This window comes from Saimiri boliviensis, chromosome 2, assembly GCF_048565385.1.
Source record: "Saimiri boliviensis isolate mSaiBol1 chromosome 2, mSaiBol1.pri, whole genome shotgun sequence".
Classification (NCBI taxonomy): domain Eukaryota; kingdom Metazoa; phylum Chordata; class Mammalia; order Primates; family Cebidae; genus Saimiri; species Saimiri boliviensis.
Window position 1 is genome coordinate 117,432,506 of NC_133450.1, and position 22,763 is coordinate 117,455,268.

General features: G+C 39.3%; 1 protein-coding gene across 12 annotated transcripts in view; it reads right to left on the reverse strand.

Moving 5' to 3' along the window:
- Window positions 1-22,763, reverse strand: part of CDIN1 (CDAN1 interacting nuclease 1) — a 1,267,257-nt gene that overhangs the window by 55,156 nt on the left and 1,189,338 nt on the right. The gene's annotated exons all lie outside the window — the stretch shown is intronic.

Below are 22,763 nucleotides of genomic sequence, written 5' to 3' on the forward strand. Positions count from 1 at the left end.
GATCTGGTTGTTAAAAATGTGTAGCACTTCCCCATTGGCCCTCTCCTGCTGCCATGTGAAGATGTGCTTGCTCTCGCTTTGCTCTTCCACCATGATTGTAAGCTTCCTAAGGCTTTTCCAGTCATGCCTTCTCTATAGGCTGTGGAACTGTGAGTCAATTAAACATCTTTTCTTTATAAATTACCCAGTCTCAGGTAGTTCTTTATAGGAGTATAAGATCAGACTAATACAATACCATTTTGACTTTTCTTGGTCAATAATGCTAATAGTGACAATGTATATAAATTGGGAAGATGATGATGTTACTTTTGTTTATCTGGAGCTTTTAGATTTTTAGAGTAAATGTATTACAAAAAAAAAGCACATTTTATTTTAACAATGAGTTTTTTTTTTAAGAAATAAAAAAATTTCTTATGCCAGAGCAATCAGGCAAGAAAAAGAAATAAAGGGTATTCAAATAGGAAAGGAGAAAGTCAAATGGTCTCTATTTGCAGATGACATGATTGTATATCTAGAAGACCCCATTGTCTCAGCTCAAAATCTCCTGAAACTGATAAGCAACTTCAGCAAAGTCTCAGGATACAAAATCAATGTGTAAAAATCACAAGCATTCCTATACACCAATAACAGACTTAAAGAGAGCCAAATCAAGAATGAACTGCCATTCCCAATTGCTACAAAGAGAATAAAATACCTAGGAATACAACTAACAAGGAACGTAAAGGACCTCTTCAAGGAGAACTACAAGCCACTGCTCAACAAAATAAGAGAGGACACAAACAGATGGAGAAACATTCCATGTTCATGGTTAGGAAGAATCAATATCGTGAAAATGGCCATACTGCCCAAAGTAATTTACAGATTCAACACTATCCCCATCAAGCTACCAATGACCTTCTTCACAGAACTGGAAAAAAACACCTTAAACTTCATGTGGAACCAAAAGAGAGCCCACATAGCCAAGTCAATTCTAAGCAAAAAGAACGTAGTGGGAGGCATCACACTACTGGACTTCAAACTATACTACAAGGCTAAAGTAATCAAAACAGCACGGTCTGGTACCAAAACAGAGATATAGACCAATGGAACAGAATGAGGCCTCGGAGGCAACAGAACATATCTACAACCATCCGATCTTTGGCAAACCTGACAAAAACAAGCAATGGGGAAAGGATCCCCTGTTTAATAAATGGTGTTGGGAAAACTGGCTAGCCATGTGCAGAAAGCAGAAACTGGACCTCTTCCTGACACCTCATGCTAAAATTAACTCCAGATGGATTAAAGACTTAAACGTAAGGCCTAACACCATAAAAACCCTAGAAGAAAATCTAGGCAAAACCATTCAGGACATAGGTGTAGGCAAGGACTTCATGACCAAAACGCCCAAAGCACTGACAACAAAAGGCAAAATAGACAAATGGGACCTACTCAAACTCCACAGCTTCTGCATGGCAAAAGAAACAGTCATTAGAGTGAATTGGCAACCAACAGAATGGGAAAAAATTTTTGCAGTCTGCCCATCTGACAAAGGGCTGATATCCAGAATTTACAAAGAAACAAACAAGCCCATTCAAAAGTGGGCAAAGGATATGAACAGACACTTTACAAAAGAAGACACACAGGAGGCCAACAAACATGAAAAAATGCTCATCATCACTGGTCATTAGATAAATGCAAATCAAAAGTACACTGAGATACCATCTCACGCCGGTTAGAATGGCGATCATTAAAAAATCTGGAGACAACAGATGCTGGACAGGAGGATGTGGAGAAATAGGAACACTTTTACACTGTTGGTGGGAGTCTAAATTAGTTCAACCATTGTGGAAGACAGTGTGGCAATTCCTCAAGGACCTAGACAAAGAAATTCCATTTGACCCAGCAATCCCATCACTGGGTATATATCCAAAGGATTATAAATCGTTCTACTATAAGGACATATGCACACGAATATTCATTGCAGCACTGTTTACAATAGCAAAGACCTGGAACCAACCCAAATGCCCTTCGATGATAGACTGGACAGGGAAAATGTGGCACATACACACCATGGAATACTACACAGCCATAAAAAATGATGAGTTCGTGTCCTTTGTAGGCACATGGATGAAGCTGGAAGCCATCATTGTCAGCAAACTGACACAAGAGCAGAAAATCAAACACTGCATATTCTCACTCATAGGCGGGTGTTGAACAATGAGAACACGTGGACACAGGGAGGGGAACATCACACGCTGGGGTCTGTTGGGGGGAAATAGGGGAGTGACAGCGGGGGATGGGGAGTTGGGGAGAGATAGCATGGGGAGAAATGCCAGATATAGGTGAAGGGGAGGAAGGCAGCAAATCGCACTGCCACGTGTGTACCTATGCAACAATCTTGCATGTTCTTCACATGTACCCCAAAACCTAAAATGCAATTTAGAAAAAAAATTTCTTTCATAAGAAGAAATATATTTGGCGGAGTAAACATTTGTGGAGAAAATAAAGAATATCTCCAAAGTGGGGCTGATGCAGAAACAGACTCATCCCAGATATGGACCTGCAAGACCTAATAATTCAAAATGGAGAATTTCTGTCAGCAGGTTGCATTTTCGGGGGAAGAGGACATATCTGTAGTACTGAACCTGTGGCCTGGGTCATTTTAAACCAAATTCTCCTTTGTTCACCTGGGAGTACAGACAAGAAGTGGTGCCTCTTCTCTTCCTCCTTCTGTGCTTACTCATTGCTCCTGATGTCCCTGAGCCTACTGCTGGGATCCTGCACCCCTTGATGCATATTGTTGGAGTGGAATGCTTTCTGCTTTCAATGAAAGCCTTGGACAAACACTTAGAACCCTCTGGCAACTCAAAAAATCACTTGAATGAAGTGGATGTGTGAGCAGTTGCTTTTACGGGGCATAAGGGGAATTCCTATCCCATTCACTCTCACCCCCCAAAAAATGCAAACGCAAAAACCATTTCATAGTTTTTCGAGATGGGTTTCTAAACCTTCTAAACTGTTACTTAGGGCGTTAGACAACCTATTTGGGTAGGTTTAACAATATCTGTGAAACTATAGGTTTTAAGTTATACTGAGAAGTTTAACAGATATATTATTATATCATACTGTACTGTGTTTAGAAAGGAATCTTTTTCCACATGAAGGTCAAAACTTACAAATAACATAGTATGAATAAACATACTGAATACACACTTTTTTCATCAGACATTAAAAAGACAGATTCCATAGCTTAAATATTCAGAAATCTTCATGAGAAACATTCTATTAAATGCAAAGGTGATATATTCCTTTGTAGAGGGTATTACTGCCTTTACAAACATCTGGGGTGATGGTGGTGATGAAAAAGACTGTTGCAGGTGCGTAAAATACATTGACTTGTTTAAAAATATTCTAACCTGTACATGCTTCCAGATCATGCAATCAACTTTTGCATTTTATCAGCTTGTCTTTCCTCATCTTATGAATGAGGAAACAGAGGTCCGGAAAGGCAAAGTGGCTGGCCCAGTTTAGATACTTGCTTTTTTACAATGAAAGGATTGTCCCCAATAAAACAAAACCAGAAGCTCAATAAAACTGTTGAAATATCACTAGACTATTTCACACTTTAGCCACATGCTACACATCAAGGCCAGAAGCTACTTACAGCTTTGGAGGTAGAAGGTGTGGGGGAGGGAGGCAGTTTATATCCTTATGTACCAGTTTTCCAGCCTGCTCTGAGATTAATATCACATTGATGCAATCAGAGGAAAAGGTGCTGGTAGAAGTTTTAGCCTCTGAACAGCCGTATTATACAGTAGTCCCCTCTTATCCAGGGGGGATACTTTCTAAGACACCCGGTGGATGCCTAAAAACATGCGAGTACCAGACCCTGTATGTTCTATGTTTCTTCCTATACATACCTACCTATGATAAAGTTTAATTTATAAATTAGGCATATAAGAAATTAACAATAAAAAAGAACCATTATAACAATATACTATAATAAAAGTCACATGGATGTGGTTTTTCTCTCTTTCTCAAAACTATCTTATTATTCTATACTCACTCTCTTACTGTGATGATTTGAGATCATAAAATGTCCACGTGATGAGATGAAATGAGGTCAATGACTCAGGCCTTGTGGCACAGCATTAGGCTACTACTGCTCTCCTGACAGTAGGTCAGAAGGAGGATCATCTGCTTCAGGTGACCCTGGGTCACCGAGCCAAGAGGAGGTGGATGGCTACATGTCAGAAGCAGAAGATGTGGCTGCTAACAGGTGGGCAGTGTACACAGCATGGATGTGCTGGGCAAGAGGATGACTCACGCGTGGGCAGGATGGAGCAGGCTGCTGTGAAATTTCATCACGCTCCTCAGAACAGTGCTCAACTTAAAAAACTTATCAGTGGTTTATTTCTGGAATTTTCCATTTAATATTTTGATTCAGCAGTTGACCACAGGTAACTGCAACCTTGGCAAGCAAAACTTTGGATTAGAAGTGGACTACTGCATTTTGTATACGATTGATAGTGAGAAAAGAGTTTGTGAGGGTCAAACCCAAGTGGCTACAACTCACCACTGTCAAGAGTTAATACTACCCTTGTGTAAAGGCTGTCATCATTGCCTCACATGGCTGGATTTTTTTTTATTCTTCAACAGGCTAGCAACTGCAATGCACATCATCTTTCCATTCCTGGGCCTTCGTAACCCTAACCATTATTCCCACGATGTGAAACAGAGCATAGACTTAAGGTGACAAAGCTATGGTTGGTAGATGTGAAGTATGTGTTGAGAAGAGGATCCTCTGAGTACGGCACAGCCATTATGAAGTAACTGACCTATATGAAACTGCTACCATGGTTCACAAATTTATTGTCAGGTTCCAGCCTCTAGCTGTTCTCTGATTGTTCTAAATACTTGACAAACTGAAGCCTTTTCACTTTCTGTTGAAATTGCCTCATCTCCCTGTCAGAGCGCCATGGGGGACTCCATTACTTTTCTGACTTCTCTCCCCTCCTGACAAGTCATTTAGCTGGCTTCTTGTTGTGAAGGCTGTCCATGTCAAATTAGCCAGGGCCCCTATTGTCCTTATTACCACTCGAAAAGCCATCATGAGTAATGCTACGGGGTCCCTCAGTTGTCATCATTTGTCAGAAAGAAAGGGAGTGTGGTTACATATAGCTGACAGGTAATTTCAGTGTCTACAATTACCCCAATTAGTCTTGTCATAAACAATTCAATAAATGCACACCAATACAAACAGATAAACACACCAAGGTCTCTCACTATTAATGCTGTGTAATGGGTAAATCAGTGATATGATGCTATATTTTATTTATTTTTTTTAAACTATCCTCAGCTGTGAGCTGGCACTTGCTACCTGGTCAGCACAAATTATACCATCTACTTTCATTAGCTCATCACCACAAGGAAATTTGAAAGGCTGTGACAAAATTCATTTAGAGAGAGACAGAGAGAGCAGATTGTTGTAACACCTGCTTTAGGCAAGGATACAACAAAGGTTTTCTTTTTGTCAGTTCTAAGCAACTACGGGCTTTAAAGTTCACTATTTTGTGTTAAAACACCAACATATGAAATGTGAGAGAAACATGGAGTCGAAAAATGATCTCCACATTGAAATTAGAAACATGATTTGGAAAAAACAAAAACAAAAACAAAAAGAGAAAACCTACTGCCAAATGTGCCAGTCAGCAACCATACATTTTAAAACAAGATTGTGGGCTGGCAATTTCACATTTAAGATGATTACAGTTTTCTTCAACTAAGGGTTCCCCCCCTTTAAAAAAAACTGTATCTTAAAACCATATAAATAAAGCTTGACATGTTCAGTGTCAAACTTATTTATCTACTCCACTACTCATAGGAATTTGTCTAATAAAGGCATCAACGCTCCTCCTTGACGGACTCAACAGAGGTGATTAAGACCTGGTAAGTGTGGCACACTGGTTCTCTCCGATATTCTCAAAATACCAGGGAATGAACCTGTTTTAACACAACACCCTCTAGGAGCACTCTTCAGTTACACTCTATATTCAACCCTGAATGAAGCGCCCTTAAGTTCGCTCTTGTGATCCACATAAATAAAGGCTCAAGATTCAACATCTGTAGCGTCCACTGCACCCTGTCTGTTTGCTGACCGCAATCTTAAGTGATGGCTGAAAAACCCAACATGAGGATATTGTTGTAGGAAATTGCTCTTGGCAACTATTTGTTCAAGCTCAAGTTTTTTTTTTTTTTTTTTAAACCAACACTAAGAACCCACCAGAAAATAGGACAGGTCTCCCTAATGAGTAATCTATTTTAGCACAGTCTTGTCTAGGCATGACAGTTTACTGAGAGGCTTGAAAAACTCGTAATTACCAGTGTTACAGGGCAATTAATGTATATTACACTGCACTACTCATGGCAGCAACTGTCATTTTCTCAATAAAAATGAGTACTCTTCAGCTAAAGGTGACATTAATTGGGACTTTAATGACTATGCAGAGGAGCTGAAGCCAAATATGAACAAAACAGCGATTCAATGAGCGACTTCAGAAACGAGAAAATTGTACTAAAATGAGATTAATTGCTGTTTAGAAAAAGGAAAGAACCTAAAAAGCTATTAAATTGCAGGGTTTGGGTGCCCGGGTGATGGTTGTGATGTTAATCTTGCATTCTCACAGCAGGCAAATATTCACTAAATTCAGAGCCTTTTGACAGCAGGAAAAATCATGTATGCTTAACTTCAATCCATCAAAAATATATTTCAGCTTTTATCAGTGTTCTAAATACTTCTGCAATTTCAAAAATTACTGCTCCATTCCTTGGCTGTCATCATGCAAATGTGAACACTGTCAATATTGCTATGAAAAATTTCCCAGCTTCAAAAGGCCTACTTCAGTGATAAAGAAAGAAAAACGTGAAGATTAGAATTGCAAAACACACACTACTAATATAACAGAAATCAAACAATAAGAATTTAATGTTTAAGTTGTGGAAACTGCTAAAATAGAAAATGATGGGGTGGGCCTTTTTTTTGGTAGAAAAATCAAAGAAAAATAATTCCGAAATTCTTTCAAGGCGTGTAACTTTATGCTTAATTAATCATCACCAATAATTAGGACAGAATTTTGCAGCTCAACTTCAGGTACTATAATTGTTAATACTGTTCTCTAGTTACTAAAAGGCTTTTGATCCTTGCTTCTATGTTCTTTAGAAACAATTATATAATTGTTTTTCTTTAAGGCCTTTTCAAATATCATGACTGTTTATGTAAAACATAGCTCTTAAACTTTGACATGTAAGCGGGATAAACATATTTGATAATTCTGAAGTTATATATTGTTACTTCTGTTTTTTTTTTTTTTAAGAGAGGCCATCAACTTGGTATTTTTGTTAAACGGGGAGTTTTCAAAAGAGCTATATTTTGGACAGAAATGCAGCATTCACAATAGCTGCCCCATAAAAAGATGGAGGCCTGACTTTTGAATACTGTGCACTTTTCTACTGCATAAGCAATTCTGTTTGTTCTGCATTTTAATATTTAAAGAGCCTTCTCATCTACAGTTTAGGTCAGGGCTCAAGACACATTAACAACAATATAATTCTGGACATACTCAAGAACCACATCCACTAAATGACAGGGGGTGGTGAAATAGTATACTTTCCATCTTCAAATCAATTATAAGCCTTGTCTATTCCAAAAATCCAAAAATACAAATCACCTGAACTCCATTCTGAAGACAGGTTATTGGCCACTTGTCTGCCAGAATTTACTTATAGGGCCAGTGTGGGAGAAGAGGAAGGAATGGAGAGAGAAACACATGCATACCCAGGCCTAAGTCTGTACTCAACCGCAGGCTATTCTGCTAAGTTTTATCTTCTAGCTGTTTTATTCACTGTAAACAGGCTTTCTTACATTTTGAATCCAAGTTTGAGTGTAATCATCTTTGTAAAACAAGTTGCTGTCAGGGTCCAGCATTTCCCCAGCATTACCTGCTCCTCCTTTCCTTCCCATTTTCCCTTTCCTTGTATCTAGACTTTTATGTTAACAGCACAATTCTTCCCTAAGAGTCTCACAAATGTTCTTTTTAGTCCTTTTTTTGGGGGGTGAAAAGGGGCTTTTGTTATTCATTGTGCCATTTCAAAAACCAAGCTTCTCTCATACCTCAAAAACAGCTTTATTTTAAAGACAAAAAAATTCACCAAGCTCCCCCTTAAAGTCTTTTCAGGCAGGGTCCTTAGAGAAGACAGGTGCCTTTGGGTAAATTATCTCCACTGACAAACCATTCACATAAATTTGCTTTTTTTTAATATATAAAAAGTACATGTCAATAGTTTGATTCCATTTTGTCTATGCAAATACCATTGATAAAAATTTCAATGGAAGTTTTCAGGGAGTGGAAGAGTTCCAAGCTAGGTATTGAAATGGAACTCAGGAATAGGATACTAATTCACCAAACTTGCCAAGAATGATCTAACCCGGTAGCCATACAAAGGCAACTGCAAACCATCTACATGATCCCAGATAATCCCTTATACTGTATCTCTAGGATCTCATCTCCATTCTGCAGTTTACTGTGAGAGGCTCCATTTGGGGCTCCAGGTTTCCCATTTGCAAAATGGGAGCAACTTTGTCATGCTAAATTTGCTGCCTGTGAACTAGCGCTGAGCACTTGGCAGACAACGCCAGCTCCAGGAATGTTAACGATTGGAATAAACCTTTAGGAGAGTTCCTAAAATGAATGTATTTGATACTGTTGTGCAATTGCTGAAATTCTTTACCCCTCACAGTTGCCACCGTGGTGCTATGGGAAAGGGTGATCACACTGAATCACGTGAAAGGCATATACAAAAAAGCTAAGGCTGAAATTCCATTTTTAACCTCATTATTAGTTTGCACAAATATCATACGTCTCTCTTCCAAAATACTATTTAATGGTTTAAAATTCTTATTCAGGCCCCTCCTAAGACTGAAATGTACCACAATGCCCATCGATCTCACAACTGACAGACCATGTTTAAGCTGGGAATAGTGACAAGTTACAGGGACTTTAAAAAAAAAATCAATTCCAGGAGATTAGTAAGATGCGTTTTTAGACACATACCCTCAGAACATTATAAACTCAATGAGAAGCCAAACTGGAATATCTCAAGTTTGGAAGATGAACAATATTTTGATGTGCCAAGGCTAATACATTATATGTTTCGAGTCTTACTATTAAGACCTGTAGCAACTGTTTTAAGAGATGAGTAGAAATAAAACAAATGGTAAATGTTTATTCAGTCACACAGTTCTGAAAGAAAACAACTGTTAATTTGCATTAGCTTGGGATCACTTAGCAGACTGCTTTTTAAGAGCTATCACCTCTCAGCAGCCCATAAAACAGGAAGCTTTCATTCACATCCCTTCTACCTGCTCCAGCACTATAATATTTCATTTACATTCATTTTCCACTCACCAGCAATATTCAACAAATTAAAAGTCACTTCAAAACAGATAGCGTTCTTGTCATCGGGCAGAGAAAGTCAACAGAACAAACATCTGAGAGCCGGCGCAGACAGATGCAGCCTCATCTACTTCATCTTCTGATATACCAAGTTCCAGAATCCTAAACTTGAGGGAAACTTTGAATCATCAAATCAACATTATAGTTAATATATCTTTAGCAGAACCAGGACAGTTATCCTGCATAAATAAAAGTTCAGTGCCCTATATTTATAGGTAACAGAATCTAAGCTATTTAAATGAAGGTAAATCTTTTTTTTTTTCCATCAACTTTTATTTTGAGTTCTAGGGTACATGTACAAGATGTGCAGGTTTGTTACACAGGTAACCTGTGCCATGGTGGTTTGCTGCACCTATTGACCCATCACCTAAGTATTTTTTTTTTTTTTTTTTTTTTTAGACGGAGTTTCGTTCTTGTTACCCAGGCTGGAGTGCAATGGCGCGATCTCGGCTCACCGCAACCTCCGCCTCCTGGGCTCAGGCAATTCTCCTGTCTCAGCCTCCGGAGTAGCTGGGATTACAGGCACGCACCACCATGCCCAGCTAATTTTTTGCACTTTAGTAGAGACGTGGTTTCACCATGTTGACCAGGATGGTCTCGATCTCTTGACCTCGTGATCCACCCGCCTCGGCCTCCCAAAGTGCTGGGATTACAGGCTTGAGCCACCACGCCCGGCTCATCACCTAAGTATTAAGCCCACTATCCATTAGCTATTCTTCCTAACGCTCTGCCCTCCCTGCACCCCTGACAGGCCCCAGTGTATATTGTTCCCCTACCATTGGTCTATGTGTTTGCATTGCTCAGCTCCCACTTATAAGTGACGACATGAGTGTTTGGTTTTCTGCTCCTGCATTAGTTTGCTAACAGCCTCCAGCTCCATCCATGACCCTGCAAAGGACATGATCTCATTCCTTTCTATGGCTGCATAGTATTCCATAGCATATATGTACCACATTTTCTTTATCCGTTGTATCACTGATGGGCATTTGGGTTGATTCCATGTCTTTGCTATTGTGATAGTGCTGCAATGAACATATGCATGCATGTATCTTTATAACAGAATAATTAATATTCCTTTAGTCAAAACCCGGTAATAAGTAAATATCATTTGCTGGGTCAAATGGTATTTCTACTTCTAGATCTCTAAAGAATTGCCACACTGTACTGTCTTCCACAATGGTTGCAAATAGCAATTTTTTTTTATTTTTTATTTTTAGTAGAGATGGGGTCTTGTCATGTTGCCCAGGCTGGTCTTAAGATCTTGGCCTCAAGCGATCCACACACCTTGGCCTCTTAAAGTGCTGGGATTATAGGTATGAGCCACTGCACCCAGCTCTCAAATTAACTCTAGAATCCTCCACTTAGGCAACACTGGGTGCTTTTAGAGCACTGTTTTCATGAATACTTAGGAATTAAAATGGGATTAAGAGACGAATCTCATTTATCTCAACCATAGGTCTGCCTATTTTAACTCTATTAATGCCATATATATATGTAAACACACACACACATATGTGTGTGTGTGTGTGTATATATATATAATATGCATATATATATATATATGCTTTTATCAATCAAAATAGAAGGAATCAAGTTCTTGATAAAAGCAAATATAAAGAACACTTGGTTAAATCGTAAAAATATTCATTTTGTGGATACTGATCTAAAATTTAAAATACCTAAATTAGACTGGGTTTCCCTTATTCAGTCCCATCTAAATGTTAGATGGTTGTTAATTCAGTTTAATGTCACAGGACAAAAATATAAAACAATAAAAGGGGAGGTTTTGGCATTTCATATTAGCAAAAAGACAGATGCTTTTCCTTGTCCTACCTGTAATTTTTGTTTGTTTGCTTTTTTACCTTTGAGTTGGCCACCCAACTAGCCCACACCTCTACCTGCTGATCTCCAGGCTTTTCCTAATGAGTTTTGTAGGTCTTCATCTCCCTTTTCATCAGCTGAGTTGCAAGGCTGGCCTGTTTCATAGTTATAGTATAGCCGTGTCTTAAAAAATTTTGGAACTGGCAATTCAGTGAGCTAAAATGGGGTGATATCTTACATCATATTAGCTGGTCCAGCAGCTAATATTCTTAAAACTGTCCTTACTTAGAATGAGGGCAGCTGGATCAAAACAGGCCTCTTTTCACAGACTCGAGGCCAAGCCACTGCCTCCATGCTCCCTCCCACTGTACTTTAAGCACTGAGCTATCACCACACCGCTACCCTCCAACCCAAACACCACGGACTGTGAGCACCTTGAGGGAAGGAAGCAAATACATCTTTGGATGCCTGGTACACAGCAAATGCTGAAATCCTGGCGCTGACACTAATGAATTAATCTTGGAGAAGTCACTTTATCTTTCTGAGCCTTTGCTTTCCTATCCATTAAAATGCTTTCAGTTTCCTAGAGGAGTGGTTAGGCTTGAACAAAATAATGAGTGTGGAAGTGCTGTATAAATGCAATGGATTACTACAGCTGTTGTTAATAATTACCATTTGGATTTATAGAATAAAATTGCACGGTTTCATGGGACGAATGAGGGAGGTTCCTAATGGTCTCAACAGTTTTTTGCCGTAAGGAACATATAAAGAATTCTAAGATGTCAGTCATACCCACACAGGTTTTTTGGTTTGGGTTTTTCTTTCCTTCTGTGCTCCCACCATACCACCACCGTAAACCAACACATACGTCTTTTCAAGGCTCTAGATGCTGCTCAGGAAGAAGTGGAGTGCTCAGATGACTGGACCTGGAGTTTTATACAGAGGCACTTTCATTATGGCAACACAATGCATTTGCAGAAGGTATCTTGGCTCTGATAAAAGGCAGGATTTTGCTGAGGTGACCAAAAGGTCAGGACGACCTAATTGGTGTCCCGTCCCCCATCTCCAGCACCAATGCCCTTAACTTCTCAGACTCACTACTCCTTTATATCATGTGTCCTCCCTACACTCAGTGGCCTGATGAAAATAACATAGATGGGAGAAAATCAAAGTGAAAGAAGAACACTTGGACAGGTAGGCCACCTCTCTATGGTTGTTTGGGAGCTCCTAAGCTGGACATACACACAGATGTACTTGTTTGGCTTTGCTTTTTGAAACAAGAAGCACTGTTCAGTTATTGATGTGATGGCATCCGACTCGTAATGTTCAGAACAGACCCAGTGACAGAGAGCCAGCTGAGTTCAGACCGAATCGTGCCACAGACTTCACAACACAGCATTTATCTAGTGTAGGATGAATAATTTCCACAGACAGTGGAATTATTTGAGAAATCTATAAAAATAATGAAGCTTCAGAAACCTTGGCGACCTTAAGCACTACAGAAGCCACATGTCCCCAGTGCTCTAAAGGACAAAAGGCACTGCAGGTGAATCCAGGGCAGGGAGCTATTTTTAAGTCAGCAGAGCAATACAAACACATTGTTTGCTTTAGATCATCTGGTTTGTCTTAATCACAAGCTAAAAATTCATTTGTAATGCTGTATACAAATGCCATGTTTATATCAGTATCACATGCTGCTTGCTTGAAATCGTATACATTAAAATTAAGAACAGAAATCCAAGTTAATGGTCTAAGACAACCAATAACAAAACCACTAAATTCCAGTTGTCAAACATCATTTAATATGTATATTTCTGGGTTTTTTTCCTGAACAGTAATTATTGAAACTTAAAGCGATACGAGTAAGTGTTTATGACTTCCTATTGAAAAGCCCAACTTAAAGAGCATTCATTTCAGGTTGAAGAAAATCACGCGGCCGTCTCTGTGCGATGGCCTACTGACTTTATATCCTCTTGTCAAACCTCAGCAGTTTTATTTGTCGTGATACATGCTGGAGAAGGTTGGAGGTTAAAGTTGATAGGAGGGGCAACAGGAAAATCAAGCAACTCCTTTCAAGAGATTACAACCTTTAGCATTTTGGGTCTGTCGGCAGCTTCTGCAAACTTTACAAGTCTGTGGTTGGTGATGTTTTTGAAAAACTGATCCTCAAATCAGAAGTCACATGGATCTGGTAAATGCCCTTTTGCTTTGAAATAATCCCAAGAGGTGAATGTATCCCCCAGCTCATGGCTGCTCGTTTTATTGTTTTCGTTTTGTTTTCACTTTTTTGGTACTTAAATCTAAAATAGAAAAAAAAAAAAAAAAAAAAAAAACCTGCTAACTTCTCAAATATCTAAGATCTTGGGAAGTGCAATTACTAACCTGAATTCACTACATGGTTCCAAAAACAGAGAAGCAGCTGTTGTGAGCGAGAAAAGAAAAAAGAAAGTAAAAAGGCCGCTGCTGGAGGCAAACTTTGTTGGGCAAGGAGACCCCAGTTTCTGTCCTACAGGGCTAGGACTCTTAGCATTGTCACATTGAAAAGTGAGATATCTGGCCATGGCATCTATGCCACAGCAGAGAATTATAACAAAGTCACAAACTAAGACCCAGCAATGACTGAAAAAGATCTTATGACATACCTAGTCCCTCAACTTGGCAGGCACTGGTTTCCTTACAGATACTCTCCATCAGGTACTTCTAGTTACCTGCTATCAAATATGTACTATGTGCCAGGCACTATGTAGATCTAAGCTCACTTAATCTGTATAAGGATCCAAATTGTGCCCATTTTACAGATAAGTTAAAAAAAAAAAAAAAAAAAAAAAAAGAAGAGAAATTGAAAGATTTGTACCGGGTCACACAGTAAGAGATCAAAAGAGAACCAGTTATTTCCTACTGCCACTCCCCCAAACCCGTGCCCTTTCTACTCAGCTACACTGCTTCTTGGGTTGTAATGAATGATTAAATAACTTCTAGTCTTGTCCCCTTTCTGGTTAAATTTTTAAAATCCTCATTAGCTGATTTTAATGCACAGTGTAGTGTGATGTAGCAGCAAGGGAATAAGAGTCAGTGTGAAAAATTCTCAGGTCTTGTATTGGGTCAGCATGTGGTTGGCTTGGGGTCTGATAATATTATTGGCTGCCACGAATTATCCAGAAAAATATTTTGGTATTCAAAGAGTTCTCTATGTCAAAGTAGTAGATGGCAGTTACATAATACTAAATACTTGTGAAATTAAAACAATTCCTACCATGTTAATTCATTTCTGCTATTAAAGATTTTACCCAACCCCCTGATTAGTGTTCAACACTGAGTGGCTTACATCTCCCTGGGCTCGGTTTCCTCACTCACGAAATTAGAATGTATCTATGAGAGATCTTGGCTAGCTCTAAAAAGACTGTAAGTCTGTGGTTATTTAAAGAAAACCTCTGATTAATTCTGATAAATGAGCTCATAAAGCTTTTCAAGGAAACAGAGACCCCTATCTTTGTGAGTGAAAGTTAAAAGGGGAAATACAACTTTGAGAAAAGTTCACTTGTGAGAAAGAGCATGGAATAAATGAAAACTCTAGGCCAACTGAAGCTGTGCAACATGGGAGCCCTTGTAACTGCACATAAATGCTTTACAAATAAATCTACTCAGGAATGACCTGAAAGGCAAATTATTTTGTCACCCAGAGTTTTTGTTACAAGTGTTATGGGAAATATCAACTTTTATTTAGAGAGATAATATAACAGGCTGGGCACGGTGGCTCATGCCTATAATCCCAGCACTTTGGTAGGCCAAGGTGGGTGGATCACAAGGTCAAGAGATCGAGACCACCCTGGTCAACATGGTGAAATCCCATCTCTACTAAAAATACAAAAATCAGCTGGGCATAATGGTGCACGCCTGTAATCCCAGCTACTCAGGAGGCTGAGGCAGGAGAATTGCTTGAACCCAGGAGGTGGAGGTTGCAGTGAGCCGAGATCGCGCCACTGCACTCCAGCCTAGGTAACAAGAGTGAAACTCCATCTAAAAAAAAAAAAAAAAAAAAAAAAAAGGTAAAAAAAGAAATAATATAACAAATATTTTTCATACTTTGCCACTCAAGTTTAAGATGAAGAAACATATGCTGGTTGAAACTTTTTTGTTGTTTAAATTCACTAACTGCTAAGAAATTTCCAACAATTTGAAAAGGTTTTTTGTTTTGTTTTTTCCTAAAACTGGTTATCTGCTTTTGTTTATTATACTTTAAGTTCTGGGGTACATGTGCAAATCGTGCAGAATTGTTACATAGGTATACACATGCCATAGTGGTTTGCTTCAACCATCCCCGCCCACCAAACCCCTTAATCTACATTAGGTATTTCTCTTAATGTTATCCCTCCCCAATCCTCCCCATCCCCTGCTATCCCTAAAACATATTTCATAAAGATTCCTGGTAGAAAGTGTTTTCTCGCCCCTGTAATTCTAGCACTTTGGGAGGCTGAGGCAGAAGAATCACCCAACCCAGGAATTCCAGACCAGCCTGAGCAGCTTTGTGAGACCCATCTGTATAAAAAATAGAAAAATTAGCTGGGCATGGTGGCATGGACCTGTAGTCCCAGCTACTTGGCAGGCTGAGGTGGGAGGGTCACTTGAGCCTGGAAGAGGGGAACGCCAATGCTGCAGTGCGCCATGGTTCTGGGCAAGAGAATGAGACCCTGCCACACACACATACACAAATGCTGGGGGGTGGGGGTGGGGAACATGTTTACAACTTTTAGTGATACCTTGTTTCTTTTATTTATGAAGTAGAAGTGTGTATATGTAAACATATATTTATATATAATATGCATATACATGTATGATATGTAGGTAACAGATAATTTTGTTTTGTTTTTGTTTTTAAAATACATGAAGCAGCCAGGCGCGGTGGCTCACGCCTATAATCTCAGCACTTTGGGAGGCTGAGGCGGGTGGATGACGAGGTCAAAAGATCGAGACCATCCTAGTCAACATGGTGAAACCCCGTCTCTACTAAAAAACCCCCAAAAATTAGCTGGGCATAGTGGCGTGTGCCTGTAATCCCAGTTACTCAGGAGGCTGAGGCAGGAGAACTGCCTGAACCCAGGAGGCGGAGGTTGCGGTGAGCCGAGACAGTGCCACTGCACTCCAGCCTGGGTAACAAGAGCGAAACTCCGTCTCAAAAAAAGAAAAAAAAAAAATACATGAAGCATTAAAGAACATGGCACACCTGAACTCAGTAGCACTCAGTTCAAGTCCTGGTGCAAATAAGTTTAATAGTAAGCAATGCTAATGATTTAAATGGTACTGAATATCAGTAATCTAACTATTCCTATAATAAATACCTGTCTTTCCAACCTAAATTTAACAGAAGAGGACAACTCATGTCTTTATATCCCTTATATGTTTTCTGCATTTCCACATACTTATTTTTGTTCCTTCTCTATTTTGTACTTGTATTTCAGCAATAACTTCCCACTTGGCCTCCTTTCCCCAGTCTCTCTACTATTTCCACTTCCCAATACAGACAAAAGAAATTTGCAAAAACAAAGAGAAAATCCCACAAACCAAACACCTCTAGTTGGTCTTCTACATGGTAGCCTAATAATATTGCTAAATATAAAATGTAATTAAGTCAGCAATTTGCTCAACAAAACCATCAGCACTGCCCCAGAGACACTGAAGTACGTGATGTCACACAAGGCTTTTCTTTACCTGGAGCCTGTTCCTTATGCTTTAATTGTACTAAAAACTGTTTTTTGTATATATTTCTGTGTCCTATGATTTGAAAGATTTTTTGTAAGTAATATTCTTTTTTGCTTTTTTGTTTTTGGAGACAGAGTATTGCTCCATCACCCAGGCTGTAGTGCAATGGCACGATCTTGGCTCACTGCAATCTCTGCCTCTGGGTTTAAGCAATTCGCCTCAGCCTCCCGAGTAGCTGGGATTATAGGCATCTACCCCCACACCCAGCTAAGTTTTGTATTTTTAGTAGAGGCAGGGTTTCACCATGTTGGCCCGGCTGGTCTTGTACTCCTGACCTCAGGTGATCCACCTGCCTTGGTCTCCCAAAGTGCTGGGATTACAGGCATGAGCCACTGTTCCTGGCCTCATAAATAATATTCTTAAATGAGTTAGTTTAACTGATATGAATCAATTCTATGCTTACATCCAGGAGTATCTAAAAACAATACATTCATACGTATTGATAGATACATACAATCAGTATCAATAATAGAATAATATAGATGAGGAAGAAAACTAGATTAACAGTTGCTTTGAAAGTTCAGCAGACTTGTTATTTAGAGCTCTCTAAAGGGCTCCATGCATATTTTTGGAAAGTAGTAGTTGTTTAATATAATAAGGAGGCCAGAATTAATTATTCAGAATATAATATATACCAAAGTTAAACAAATGGTCAAATAAATTAAAATATATATGTAAAATAAGTTCATTCTGGCCAGCATCATGTCTTTAAAGGTTTAGTACTTCTCACAGAGTGGAAATTTAATGGAAAACAATGACAAATTTACTTATCTTTTATAGGGTCCTGGGCTGATAACAAATGAAGTCTCTAACTTAATATAAATATTTTAATGATAAAAATGAATCACAGCTTTACAAATGCTTGGTAAACTGTATTTTCTTCCCTTTAGTTTTATTATAATCTATCAGAAAACTCTGATGTTTAAACTGTATGTATAACCCTGGCTGGGTTTCCATTCAGATCCATTTATCATAAATCCGCTCATACCTACACTTGGAAGTAGATAGACAATAAGAACATCACCACTTATTCACCCTTTCTGCTTACTGGCTTATGGATATATACAAAAGTGGTTGCAAATAATGATATTACAGGTACTCAGCTGCTCCTGGGATGTAGAAAGCTAGATATGGCAGCATTCAGGTCAGTGGCCATATATCAGAAAAACTTCATGCCACAGAGATGTTGTAGAGCCAAAATATCCAGCATCATAAATTACATATGGGCTAATTAGAGCTATACACAAAACAGCATACAGTTGAATGCCATTTTCAAAATTATTATCTGACTTTGATGTACAGAGGGATTTGGTGAAATGAGATTCAACTGAAACATTTATTGAGATTTATTTTATCACAGCTGGTTGGAAAAACCTTCCCTGATCACTTTATCATCATTTGAAAAAAATGTATTCATTCATTTACTTGTTTATTTTCTGTCTTGCTCATCACAGTATAAGATCCCCAAGGACAGGGCCCACATCTGTCTTGTTCATTTCTGCATTCCTGATTCCCAGAATGGTGAACATAGTAGGTGCTCAATATGTACCTACTTAATAAGTTAAGATATTACCTTTGCCCTCAAGGAGTTTGTGTTGATTTGGTACACTGGACAGGGCAATCAGACCACCCTGAGGGAGACCTAGATCCCAGGAGGCAGCTAGATAAATATTCAGACCCAATAATCCTCTGCCTTCTTAAGGCACATAGAAAAGATGCTAATGTGGCTGGTTGACATTTGCTCCCCCATGGAGAAACCTAGATAACCAACAGGGCTGTGGGTATGGACTAGAGGGCTTGGGGGAAGCACTCAGGAGTCTGTTCCTGTCTCCACTGAAGCAGATGTTGCTCTGAAGAGCCTACAAGGAAAGTGGCCCTTTTGTGCTATGTCTCCTCATTGCAGAATTCCTCCATACAGTATCAGATTATAGTGATGAAGACTAATTTTCCCATCAAATGGAAGGACAGGAAAAAAAGTCTGCAAAGTTAACAATCTGGTGATGGATTTCATGAAGGCCTAGTAAATTTCAGGGAAATGGAAAACCAAAATTTTCAGTGAATTTTTATAAAAGAAAAAAATGCAAAAAATGTCTTTAGAATGAAGAATAAAATGCCCAAGTTAATGGGTTTATACAGAGCCTCATTTTTTTTTTTAATTTTGTTTTTTATTTTGAGACAGTATCTCCTTCTGCTGCCCAGGCTGGAGTGCAGTGGCATCATCACTGTTTACTGCAGCCTTGATCTCTAGGGCTCAAGCGATCCTCCCATCTCAGCCTCCCAAATAACTAGGATCACAGGCGCGTACCACCATGCTCAGTTAATTAACATTGTTATCTGGAGAAATGGGGTTTCACTTGCTGCCCAGGCTGGTCTCAAAATCCTGGGCTCAAGCACCCCTCTTTCCTCAGCCTCCCAAAGTGGTGGAATTACAGGTGTGAGCCACTGTGCCTGGCCTGCCTCATGGTTTCTCTTTGGAACACCTTGGAGTACATATAATGCTGACTCCATACCTGGGTTTCAAGCATCGGAAGTGGCTGAGACCCTGGACCACAGCATCCACTGATGCTAGGATTAGTTCTGGTTGTTGCATTTGGTTAGATTAAAAGAGGACACTGCACTGTTGGGGCTTGCTACTGAAAAGAGACGTTGCAGAGCACAGAATATCTTTGTGTGTTTTAGTACATTTAGCAGAATGTGTTTAGGCTAAGCACCCTGCCCTATGACCTTGGTAAGATTATCTTCCACTTATTTCTTAAGTGAATTTGACTCTCCATGACTTTTCTTTCCAATCTATTCCCTATATTGCTGCTCATACAGTCTTTCTTAAAAAAATATGATCAGCCAGGCGTGGTGGCTCACATCTGTAATCCCGGCACTTTGTGAGGCCGAGGCGGGTGGATTGCTTGAGGCCAGTAGTTTGAGACCAGTCTGGCCAGTAGAGACAGTGAAACCCTGTCACTACTAAAAATACAAAAACTAGCCAGGAGTGGAGGTGGGCACCTGCAGTCCCAGATACTCAGGAGGCTGAGGCAGGAGATCACTTGAACCCGGGATGCAGAGGTTGCAGAGAACCGAGATCTCGCCACTGCACTCCAGCCTGGGTGACAGAGCAAGATTCGGTCTCAAAAACAAACAAACAAAAATTATCATGCTACTTCCCTAATTAAAATATTTCAAAGGCTCCCCACTGCCAAAGTAATTTTTTCCCTAACTGACCTGGCTTTTCTTACTTCTCCAATATCATCTTCTCTATCCTGACACACAGTTTATGCTTCTTCAGAAATACCAAAGTACTTACCATCTATTTAATATACCATGTATTATCATGCTTCTCCACTTTCATGCCATGTAATTTGGTCTGCCTTTTAACAGGTTACCTAGAAAACTTTTGTGCTTTTCCTATGACTCAACTCATGGGTCTTCCCTACTCCCTCTGGCTTGAATGACTATTTCATCCTGAGGACCCAAGCCAGTTGCTACTGCACTTAACGTAATAAAATTCCTTGTTGACATTTGTGTGTATTTTATAAGACCAGGAACTTACTGAGGTTTGAGGCCATGCTTATCTTTTATCATTAATGCCTACCCCTGTACCCAGCACATAGTACAAGTAAAATGAATACATGGATGAACATGTAAATGAGTGAACTTCAGCAATCTGCTGCAGTTTTGAAAGAAAACTGGCCTGCATTTGGAAATATGTATTCTACATTAGCAAACAAACAACAGGAAGACTCCAGCAAGAGGTCTCAACTCAAGTATGTTGGGGTCTCAGAAATCTATGATGGCATAAAGAAAACTGTGAGAAAGCAGTTTGGAAAATAAAGGTGACCTGAAAAAGCTTATTTTACATAATCAATATTGAATTCAAGATTCTGTTTGACTTCTGCCTTCTTTTTTGGCCATCAGAACTTACTGTAGTGGCTCAAGCCTGTAATCTCAGCACTTTGGGAGGCCGAGGCGGGTGGATCACGAGGTCAAAAGATCGAGACCATCCTGGTCAACATGGTGAAACCCCGTCTCTACTAAAAATACAAAAAATTAGCTGGGCATGGTGGCGCATGCCTGTAATCCCAGCTACTCAGGAGGCTGAGGCAGGAGAATTGCCTGAACCCAGGAGGTAGAGGTTGCAGTGAGCCAGGATCATACCATTGCACTCCAGCCTGGGTAAAAAGAGTGAAACTCCGTCTCAAAAAAAAAAAAAAAAAAACTTACTGTACTGATTTTTTGTTTTCCTGTGTATTACCAAACACTAAAACAAGAGAAAACAAAAGCACAACAAAAAAAAATTTCTTGCATAAGCTTAGAATACTAAGAACTTTAATGCATTAGAACATGTCTTGATGTTAACAGTAAGGGTTCCCATCTCATTTTACGTATTATTCCATTTATACCCTATTTGATATCTTTATAGATATAAATGGGCTTCCAGCTGGTCTTATCTAGCTGGGTTTTTGATGGTGGTCCAAATGAATGACCTGTAACTTCAGTCCTTCCTTTCCTAGTATCTCACATATGCACACTATTTTTTGTAGATCCCTGACCACTTGGACATTCGGTTCCATCTACTTTTTTATTTGGATACTTGGTTTCATCTACTCTTTTATTTTCAATTCACAAAAGAACTTTTCCTGGCTTATGTATAAGATATTATGGTCAAGATTTTGAATCTAATTTTTAAGTATTAAACCAAAAAACTAAAACCCAAACAACTGAGAGAGCCCTCATTTTAGTCCACAAAGTTCTTTCCTAGTATTATGGATTTGACTGTACCTCCCCAAAACTTCATATGTTGAAGCCCTAAATTCCAGCACTTCAAAATGTGCTGTATTTGGAGATAGGGTCTTTACAGAGGAAATTAAGTTAAAACAAAGTAAAACTGTTATCCTTACAAGAGGAAACTTGGACACAGATATTACAGAAGAAAGACGACGTGAAGACACAGGAAGAAGCAGCCCTTCTACAAGCTTCTTCATGGGTAGAAGGATGAGGATGTATCCTTTACTAAGGACACATCCTCTCCTCATAACACTCAGAAACAACTAGCCCTGCCGACACTTTGATGTCAACCTTCCAGCCTCCAGAACTGTGAGAAAATAAATTTCTGTCCTATAAGCCACAGAGTCTGTATGGTATTCTGTTATGACAGCCCTAGGAAACTAGGACCCCGAAAGCATCATTTTATTTTTCAGTTCTAGTACTTTGTAAACTAAAAACAAGCCTTACAAATATTAAAGTGTCATTATAATTATTTGATGAGGACAATGATGTCAACTGGTCTTTGAAGTTTCTCAGACTTAAACACTTATAGCTAGTTGGAAGGGAATATTCCAGTTTCAAACGTATGGAAGGTAAAGTTGTTTTGTTTCTACCCTTGGGCAGGAGTGCACGGGTTACCCCACATGCACCTCCTTCTGATGCTTCTCTACCAACTCCTCTTAAAGTAGGGGTCACACATTGGGGTGGTTCTGGAATATATTTTGTTTCAGTGCCCTGAAACTACAGAGGTAATTGCTACTAGTTAAAATGTAGGAGATAGCCCACACAACATAGTGAGACCTTGTGTCTACAAAACTTTCTTTTAAAAAGCTGGACGTGGTGGTGCACACCTATATTCTTGCAACTTGGGATGCTTGGGAGACTGGAAGATTGCTTGAGCCCAGGATCTAGAGGCTACAGTGACCCATGATCACG